This window comes from Otolemur garnettii, unplaced genomic scaffold (genome assembly GCF_000181295.1).
Source record: "Otolemur garnettii isolate 467f Iridium unplaced genomic scaffold, OtoGar3 scaffold00409, whole genome shotgun sequence".
Lineage (NCBI taxonomy): Eukaryota > Metazoa > Chordata > Mammalia > Primates > Galagidae > Otolemur > Otolemur garnettii.
In genome coordinates this window covers 76,075-85,057 of record NW_003852804.1, presented here as the reverse complement: position 1 = coordinate 85,057, position 8,983 = coordinate 76,075, and the positions used below count along the sequence as shown (strand labels likewise).

General features: G+C 44.5%; 1 long non-coding RNA gene across 2 annotated transcripts; it reads left to right on the top strand.

Moving 5' to 3' along the window:
• Window positions 1–6,098: 6,098 nt before the first annotated feature.
• On the top strand, window positions 6,099–8,733 carry LOC111722805. 2 transcript variants are annotated; one of them, XR_002771470.1, is made up of 4 exons: window positions 6,099–6,556; window positions 6,760–6,825; window positions 7,247–7,320; window positions 8,499–8,733. It is a non-coding gene; the product is annotated as an uncharacterized LOC111722805 (long non-coding RNA). The 2 variants fall into 2 exon arrangements; XR_002771469.1 differs by lacking the exon at window positions 8,499–8,733 and having other exon boundaries at window positions 7,247–7,470.
• The last annotated feature ends 250 nt before the right edge of the window (window positions 8,734–8,983 follow it).

The following is an 8,983-nucleotide window of genomic DNA, read 5'->3' as shown; positions in this document are numbered from 1 at the left end:
TTAAAGTATTTAATTTCTCCATCATAGATGAAACTCACTTTAGCTGGATATAGGATCCTGGGTTGGAAGTTGTTTTGCTTTAGGAGATTAAAAGTTGCTGACCATCCTCTTCTAACCTGAAAGATTTCAGCAGGAAGATCTGCAGTCATTCTAATACTCTTTCCTTTGTAGGTTATAATTTTCTTGTGTCTAACTGCTTTCAGAATTTTTTCTTTCATATTAACTTTAGTGAAGTTAATTATGATGTGCCTGGGGGATGTCTTGTTTGGGTTGAATTGTGCTAGGGTTCTGAAACTATCTGCTATCTGAATTTCAGAATCTCTTGGCCTGTCTGGGAAATTCTCTTTCAAAATTTCATGAAGAAGAGCCTCTATGTTTTGTAAGGCAGCTTTATCGCTTTCAGGGATTCCTATAAGGCAAATATTAGTTTTCTTCAAATTATGCCAAAACTCTCTAAGAGAAAGATCCATTGTTGTTTTCCATTTCTTTTCGTCCTTGCGCTCTTTGTCTTTGTTCAAAGGCTTTGTCTTCAATGTCAGAGATCCTTGCTTCAGTCTGTTCCACTCTGTTACAAAGATATTCCACCATGTTTTTCAAATCTTTGAGGGCTACAAACTCTTGTCTCAAAGTTTCAAAATCTTTGATCATTTTATCTTTGAAATTGTTGAATTCTTGAGTCATCTTTTGAATAATTTCTTGGGACATCTTTTGGATAATTTCTTGAGACTTTTTTTGAATAATTTCTTGAAGTTCTAGCTCTATCCTTTCTTCCATTCTATTCATCTTATTTACTATCCACATTCTGAACTCGATTTCTGTCATCTCAGCCATCTCTTTATGGGTTGGATCTTCAGGTACCTCTGCCACATCCTTCCCTGGGGGGTTGATCTACTCTGGTTATTCCTACTACTGAAGTTTTTCCGCTGACTCTACCCCATGCTGGATTTACTCCATTTGGCTAGGTGAGCAGGTAAGAGGAAGTTGGTTTGGGGGCTCTGGGAGTAGTATTTTACTAGTCTTTTTGGGCAAAGGCTGGGACTGGTGTCTGTATCTTTTCCCCTAGAGCTTTGCCAAGGATGCGTATAATGCTATGGTCTGAGAGCCTGGGGGCCTGCGTGTCTCTATCTTGTTTTCGGCTGGTATCTGTTCTACCTTAGAAAATCAATTACTCTGGGTTAAGATCTTGGCTATGGAGAAATATCAGTGATTAAGTCATCCCTCCCCTTACTGGTGATGGTTAGGAAAGGAAAATCACACCTTCCCTCAGCCACACCCCCAGGGTATCACTTTAGATAGTTCTCAGGTGATTGGCCTAGTTCAAATTATCTAAGTCAAGTGTCTCAATTAACACAAGTCTCAGGTGAGAGAGTTCAAGAGGTCTCTGGCAACTGTACAGCAGGGATCTTCTGGCAACTCAGGTATGACTTGCCCTAGTGTTCTGTGCGGTCAAAGGGACATACCCAGCAAATAAAATATTCTAGGGAGGTTGATGCCTCCTACCCCACCTTGTACCTTCATCACACCCAGTCACTGGAGACCCCACAGGGCTGTGACCCAGTTGCCCAATAAGCGAATATGGCAGGTCTTTGTGTCTGCCATAATCAAAGTAGAGCCAATGCCAGCTCCACTCAGTTACTGCTCTTCGACCCCTGCCAGCAAAGAGAACTGAGGCTTGGCTGTCTTAGGCACTCAATGACAACTGGAGAATGTTCCACCTGAAGACAATTTAGGCCTGAGAAAATTCAGAGAGCATCAGAGATTCTCCCTCAACCACCAGTTGATTTGCCCAAATCAAGAGATCCAAAACTATTGACCCGATCAGTATCCACTCTCTGGTTGGAAAGATCACAAGGTCTCCAGCAACTAAATAATAGGAATCTACTAGTGGTATAAGTGTGGCTCGCTCTGATGCACTGAGGAGTCAGAAAGGCCTGTTCAGTAGACAATTTGGAGTAAGGAGGCTGATGTCTCTTTCCCCTCCTTACTCACCCTTCACCGCCAGACTCTGGTAACCTCAGTCTCAGTTAACTCCACTACCAGTTTCTGTTAACCCAGACTCTGTAACCCAGTCCTGTCCAATAGGCGAGTGTGTCAGGGTTTTGTGCCTGCCAGAGTCCAAGTAATGTCAATGCCTTCTCCCCTTGGTGACCACTCTTTATGGCCAGCCAGCAGAGATAGTTGAAGCCTATCTGCCTCAGGCACACAATGGGAGCTGGAGAATATTCCGCTTGGGCTCAATCTAAACCTGGAATTTGTTTTCTTGAAGTCATGGTTTACCTCAGTGGGGAGGACGTGTGTTTATCTATCTCTTCTCTCAGCTCAGCTCCCCATCATCAGCTTCGTTGGGTTCTTCTGGCGTTTGTCTCTCCCCCTGAACTGAAGTTTATGTTGAAAGCTAGCTCCAGTCAGCTCTCATCCCCTATTCCTCCAAATTCTTATTGAATGTGAAAATTGTAGTTAGGGAATATAGCCAACCTGGGGATTTAACAAAGTACAAAATACATTGAAACCAAGCAGACAAATAAACAGACTAAAATGCTACCAGACACACAAGCACACCGATGCCCAGACACTCAGAAACAAGTAAACAAACAGACAAAAAAGATAACAAAACAACAGACAAGCCAACCAACTAACAGACCAAAGAAGAAAGAAAGAAAAAAATAGTAGTAATAAAAGATAACCACAGAAATGTTGGCCATAAAATGATAGAGCATACAAATAGCAAAACAAACAAAGAAGAAAGAAAATATATATATAATAAAAATAAAAAATAAAAAAAGGAAAAGGAGGGCACCACTAAGAAAATTAGTATTTTTTTGAATATATACAAACAAGCCCCTTTTTGAATGTGGTGGGGTTCCAGTTTAAAAAAATATATAATTATGCTGCAATATACTTTCTAGACAGCAGGTGGCGCTGTGAGTGATCCACGCGCTAAAACCAAAAATAGAAAGAAAAAAAGAGAAGGAAAAAAAAAAATATATATATATATATATATATATTCTCCTTATATATATATAAGGAGACTCTTTGCTGGCACAGGTTGCACAGATTCTCCCTACAACAGTTCCCGCAAAGTGTTGGGCATCTTGGATTAGCTTCAGATGCCGGATGGCTGGCTGCAGGTCAGATTGAGTTCTCCATGCTTCTGGGAGAGGTGTTATGGAGACACCATTTTTGGAGTTTTACATTACATCTGGTTCCTGGCTGGCCACCCACTCATATCTGTCCTCCAAACTTGGGACACAGTCCACACTTCGCCAGACTTTCACTCAACTCCTAATTTCCCCTCAAACAGAAAACCCTTGTGGTCTGAGGGAAAAGAGCTGGGCGCCCCGTGCACATTCCGAGTTCAGTTTATTTCTGATGGGGGTGGGGCCACAGTGAGCTCAAAAGATTTTTCAGTGTTTGTAGGAAGGGAACCTATTCCCTGCACTCAACTCCTAACTTCTCCTCGAACAGAAAACTGTTGTGGTCCAAGGGAAAAGAGCTGGGCACCCCTTGTGCTTTCTGTGTTCAGTTTATTTCTGATGAGGGGGGAGCGCGGCTGTCACCGCCACCACCACTGCCAAGGCACGCTCAAAGGATTTTTCAGTGTTTTTAGGAAGGGAACTGATTCCCCCTGCGGGTCGCTGCATCAGTGCAGCTCCACACAGACTTCCAAAATTACAGGATGGATTGGTTCCTAAGTAGGGTCCCTTCCCCTCAAGTTTCTGTCCAAATGCCTGGATCCCTGATGCCCCAAACCAGGTCCAAATGTCTCGGGAATCCATGCCTCACCACACTCTCAGTGAAACACACAAACTCCCCATGAATTGGGCACAGGAACCCTTTGTGGGGGAGGGATTGGTTTCTGCCTCTCAGGACGCAAGCCATGGACCTGTTGCCACAGGTTGCATATGGCGCTGTTTCAGCTGCTGCCCTGAGTTTTCTCTGGCTGACACCATAGTTCTGGGCTACAGTTCCAATCCAACAAATCACTTCTTTGCTGCTCGCCCTGCGCTGCTTGTCCATGCCAGCACTCCATGTGGAAGAGATCCAATCCCCCCACTCTCACCTGAAACCACCAGGAGAATTGACTCAGGGATGCATCCCCTCCGCCATCTTGCTCCACCTCAAAATATACAATATTTTCAAAATAACAGATTCTCTGATGTGAATAGCGTTGCCTGCATGTGGAGTCTTGGACAGCCATAGAGGAACAAGCACATTCAGTGGCACTCACAATAGATCACGTGGAAACACAGATAATGGAAACACAGATAATGATCCTTGAAAGGTGCTATGTGTGCTCCTATAATAACACACTTGAGATTGGATAATTCATGAAGAATAGAGATTTATTTATCAAAGTTCTGAAGCCTGAGAAGTCCAAGATCAAGGCAGAGTCAGTGTCTGGTGGGGACCACTCTCTGCCTTCGAGATGACACCTGTTGCTGCATTCTCTGGGGAGGACTACATCCTCCCCTACAGATGGACATGCAGGAGGCAAACTCTCCCCCATCAAGCTTTTTCATAAGGATGCCTAATCCTTTTCATGAGGTCTCTACTCAAATGACTTAATCACATTCTGAAGGTCCCAGCCCTTCATGCAGTTATTAGTGACTCAATTTCTTCAAAATATAAATTTTGAGGAATGCATTTAGGTCATAGAACCAGCCTCATACCAATGCATAAATAAATCCATATGTTGAGTAATCTTATTATAATAATGTGTGGTATAAACCTAAGTTAGCCTTTCTCCAAGCTAGGCTTTGTAGGGGTGCTTCACTAAGTTGTATTTGCCATTTGAAGCAGGCATGTGGCTAAACCTGACAATGTTACTAACTGTAATTCATTTATCCAACAGATACGTATCATGTGCCTACTCTGCCAAATACTATTTGATCCAAAAGGGAAATCTGCAGTGAACAACTCAGAGTTCAGGGCCACTGGGAATTTCCATTCCAACCTTTGCTATGTTAAGAGATTTTCTCTATTCTCTAATTTGATCACACAATACTTCTGTGAGGTGGTTCTGTTAGTTGTCTCTTCACAGACACAGGCAAAGGCACTGCCTGTAGTTGCACCACCAGTCACAGAGGGATCATGGATGTGAGCCACAGTGGCAGCAGAGCCCTGCAAAATTGCTCCTCCTGGGGATGCTGGTGGTACCCACTGGAGTGTAGACCTTACACCACCTGTTCCTCTGTCCCAAGATGCAGATTCCAAACATGTTTTTAGTGAGACCTGGGATCTGTCATTTTCTCTGGGACTCCCTGCAGAATGACATATATCAATTTCAATACACTGACTTTCCCTTCATTTGGTAACAGAGCATAGCATTGGCCTTGGACACCTGTAAGACCCTTGTTTATGTAACTGGACATTTGTCCATTTTAGACACATAGGGAAGGTGTTGTACTTCCCTCCCTCTTTACACATCCAAATAAAACTTAAGAAAGACCAGAAGTTGCTCAATGGTGCTCATTGCTCCTCTTTGGGAGGAGTTGCTTAGGACTTGCACTACAAGCCATGGACACTCTTAGAAATCTCAAGGCCATATCTGAGAGGCCTGTGTATGGTTCTGGGCTCCTCCCTCATATCTTCTCTTGGCTGACTTAAGTTTATATGAAATTATCATGTTTCTTGCCCTTTCCAATGATTAAATCCTTTTGAAACAAGTTTATTTCATTCCAGAACACAAAGTCTTTGTTCTCACTAAAGAGAATACTGGAAAAATTTAAGGAACATTGAACTTCAAAAAAATTCTCTTTCTGTGTTTGAGGACCTGGCAGCACAACATAGCACTGCTCTCACTGATGGGGAAAGACAGGAGCTTGTCCTGTGATGTGAGTGTTTTCACAACACAAATATTTGAAATTGGTTGCAAAATTTGGGTTGAAATCACTGATTTGTATGTGAGAGTTGGAAGTCACTGAAATAATGACAACAAATATTGATCAGAGACTTGCAAAGTCATACCACCTGAGGCAGATATAGGGACACACACTGAGCAGGGCCTCCTTCCTCAGGAGGTAAAAGGGGAAAAGCAGAGAGAGACAAGGCTATTGGGAGCTGTCTTAGTCCATTTTGTGTTACTGTAAAGGAATACCTGAGACTAATAATTCATAAATAAATACAGCTTATTTGGCTCATAACTATAATGGCATGGGGTTCAGGGTTGGCCATCTGGGTCTGTGAGAGCCTTGGGGAGCTTCCTCGCAGGATAGGAGGTGAAGGGGAGCTATGTGTCAGAGATCACATAGCAAAGGAGGAGGAGAGACTGGAGGTGTATGGCTCTTTTTAACAACCAGCTCTTGCATATCTAATAGTAAGAACTTACCCCCAAGGAAGGACATTAACCCACTAATGAGGAATCTGCCCCATGATCCAAACAATTCCCACCTCCAACACTGGAGATCCAATTTCAGCAAAAGGTTTGGAGAGTCAAACATTCAAACTACAACAGGATCCCAGTAGAGAGGGTTCACACACAGTTTGGCAGGCTGAGGTGACCTCAGAGGAAATAGCACGGAAGATGCATCTTGACAGATGGGGAGGATCACTATGAGTATGTTTCTTTCACTTAAATGGCATAATCTAAACACTTCTTAAAGTCTTCCTCTCTTCCCCACAGTTATTCAGAGCTGTCATGCCATGAAAGTATCCTCCATTAGGCACTTAAATCATTGGACAGAGCCTGTGTTGTGTGACCCACCAACTGTTGTACTAGCTTTCTGCTGACAAACTTTCGATCTGTCTCCTTCTCTATAGACACTGAGATGAACAGAACTGTCTGGGCTCTTGGCAGGTGGAGATGCATGAGACCCTGGTTCAAAGGTAAGAGTGCCTGTACAGCCACACAGAGAGCCTGGGACACCCACAAGCCTGCCAAAGAAGCTGCCCATCTTTATCTCCCATGAGCATAAACAGTGGCTGCTGCCCTCTAACCAATGGCTGGCCAGGGACCAGGGTATCACTGCCCCCCCTAGTGCCCAGGAAAGTGACACATTTTCCAGCAGCGCAGGTTGCTCCTGTGGGGCTCATGGGTTTGAGAACACCAGTGACGCTGGTGGAGACAGGCAAGCAGTCAGCAGAGCCACACTGTACAGGTACTTCCCTGGATCCTCTGCCTGCTAGGGAAAATGGGGGTGCAAGAAAAAGAAACGCATATAGCCCAGCCTGCTCAAACCTACTGCCTTTGCTGTAGCCACCCCCATACACACAGATCCCAGACTCCATGGGTTTTTCCCTGCTCTAGGTTGGAGCTGTCATCCTCAACTGTACAGTGGATCATCTGGGAGCTGTTAAAATGCTAAGGCCAGGACCCACCAGGTATTAAAACTTTTGTGGTTTGCAGAGAGCATGGAATTGAGTAAAAGCTCCCAGATGGTTCCAGCAGGATTCAGGACTGAGGTCATGCTCCCAACAGAGCAGGCCCTGACCCAGCTCAATCCTGACACAGGGCCTGCCAGGGCTGGCACTGTGGCCTTTCATCTTTCAAGACTCCAAGGAACTACGTAGGCATCTCTTCCTCTGGCCCCAAATGTCTCAAGGCGGTTCCCTCCTAGACCAGAATTTCCCATACCTCTGGAGCCTGGAACAGACAAGTCTACCAACACCAACCTGTAGCAGCCTGTCTAAGCTCCAATTGCCTGGACACTAGGGGTTGAACACTGGACAGTTTCAGTTCACTGTGAAGAGCTTCCCTGAGGAGTCCCTCAGCCAAGAATCCCTACCAGAAATGTCTTAATTCCCCAGAAATTCCATCCAGGCAGCACCTGACCCAATTCAGAGAAGCACATGCAGAGTCTCCAGGTATGTCTGACATGCACCTGCCAGAGAACAGAATACCAGTTAGTCAACTCACAACTGAGACTACAGTTCCCAAGAGAAATAACTATCATGTATGAGCAGGCCTCCAGGTTCTTCCTCTGGGAAAGTGCTGGCTGGAAATCCATACTCAGTGGGTTGGCAGTGTGAATGCCATGGAAATCCATACTCATGGGTTTGCCACTCTTGAATGCACCTGTGTACATGCTCACACACACACATACTTCATGTCACATGCATGCAGACTGGAGTCACTGCAAACAAATGCACACACAGGACCTGTCATACTGACCCTCCCCAGGCCCTCAGATGGAACACACTATTTCCAGTCAAAACCCTTGACTTTCAAGCACATCGGAAGGGAATCCCCCAAGCAGTGACCTCTCTTTCTGTAGGAACATGTGGAATTTCTGAATCAGGCCCCAGCTGGTTGCTTTCCCATTGCTTCATGGTGTCTGCACTCTCCCCCATGGGACTGCAGGACAGGGAGGGCTCTTCTTTGGCCCAGCCAGGGGGCTGATAGCAGCCTCCTTTTATCTCATCCTGTGCAACCTCAGAAAGTTCTTATTCAATTTAACAATATATTTTAATTTTTATTGAATCCACACTAAGAGAAAGTTGTGCACTTTGTATAAAGTAACTCACTGATTATTAAAATACATATCTCTGCTAATTCCCAGCAGCTACCAAGCCCAGTTGGTCCCCTGCTTCCTGCAGACCTTGTCTCACTCTGGACTCTCCCACACATGGGGTGGAGCTGCCAGGTGCTGGTGAGGGCAAGTACCCAGCATCAGCCACTGAAACTCCCTGAGGACTCTCAAACATCCTACTCCCTGACATAGAGTGCCCTTGACACCATCTCTGGGTATGGACTCTTCCTCATTGCCTTCTGAGGGTCCTCTTGCATTCAGATTTAGAGGGTACCTAACTTTGTGTTTTTATAAGGAGGATGAGGATGCCACCATTTGATACCATAACTTAGGGCCACTTTTACACATTTACTTCTTTAATACTCTCATGTCTCTGTGTGGTAAGACTGCCCACTAATCGTACTTATATATGAAATCTAAAAAGAAAGATGAAATATACACAGAGTATAAATAGTGGTTACCCTGACTAGAGTGGAAGGAGGAAATGGTGAGGTGTATGTCAAAAGATATAAAAT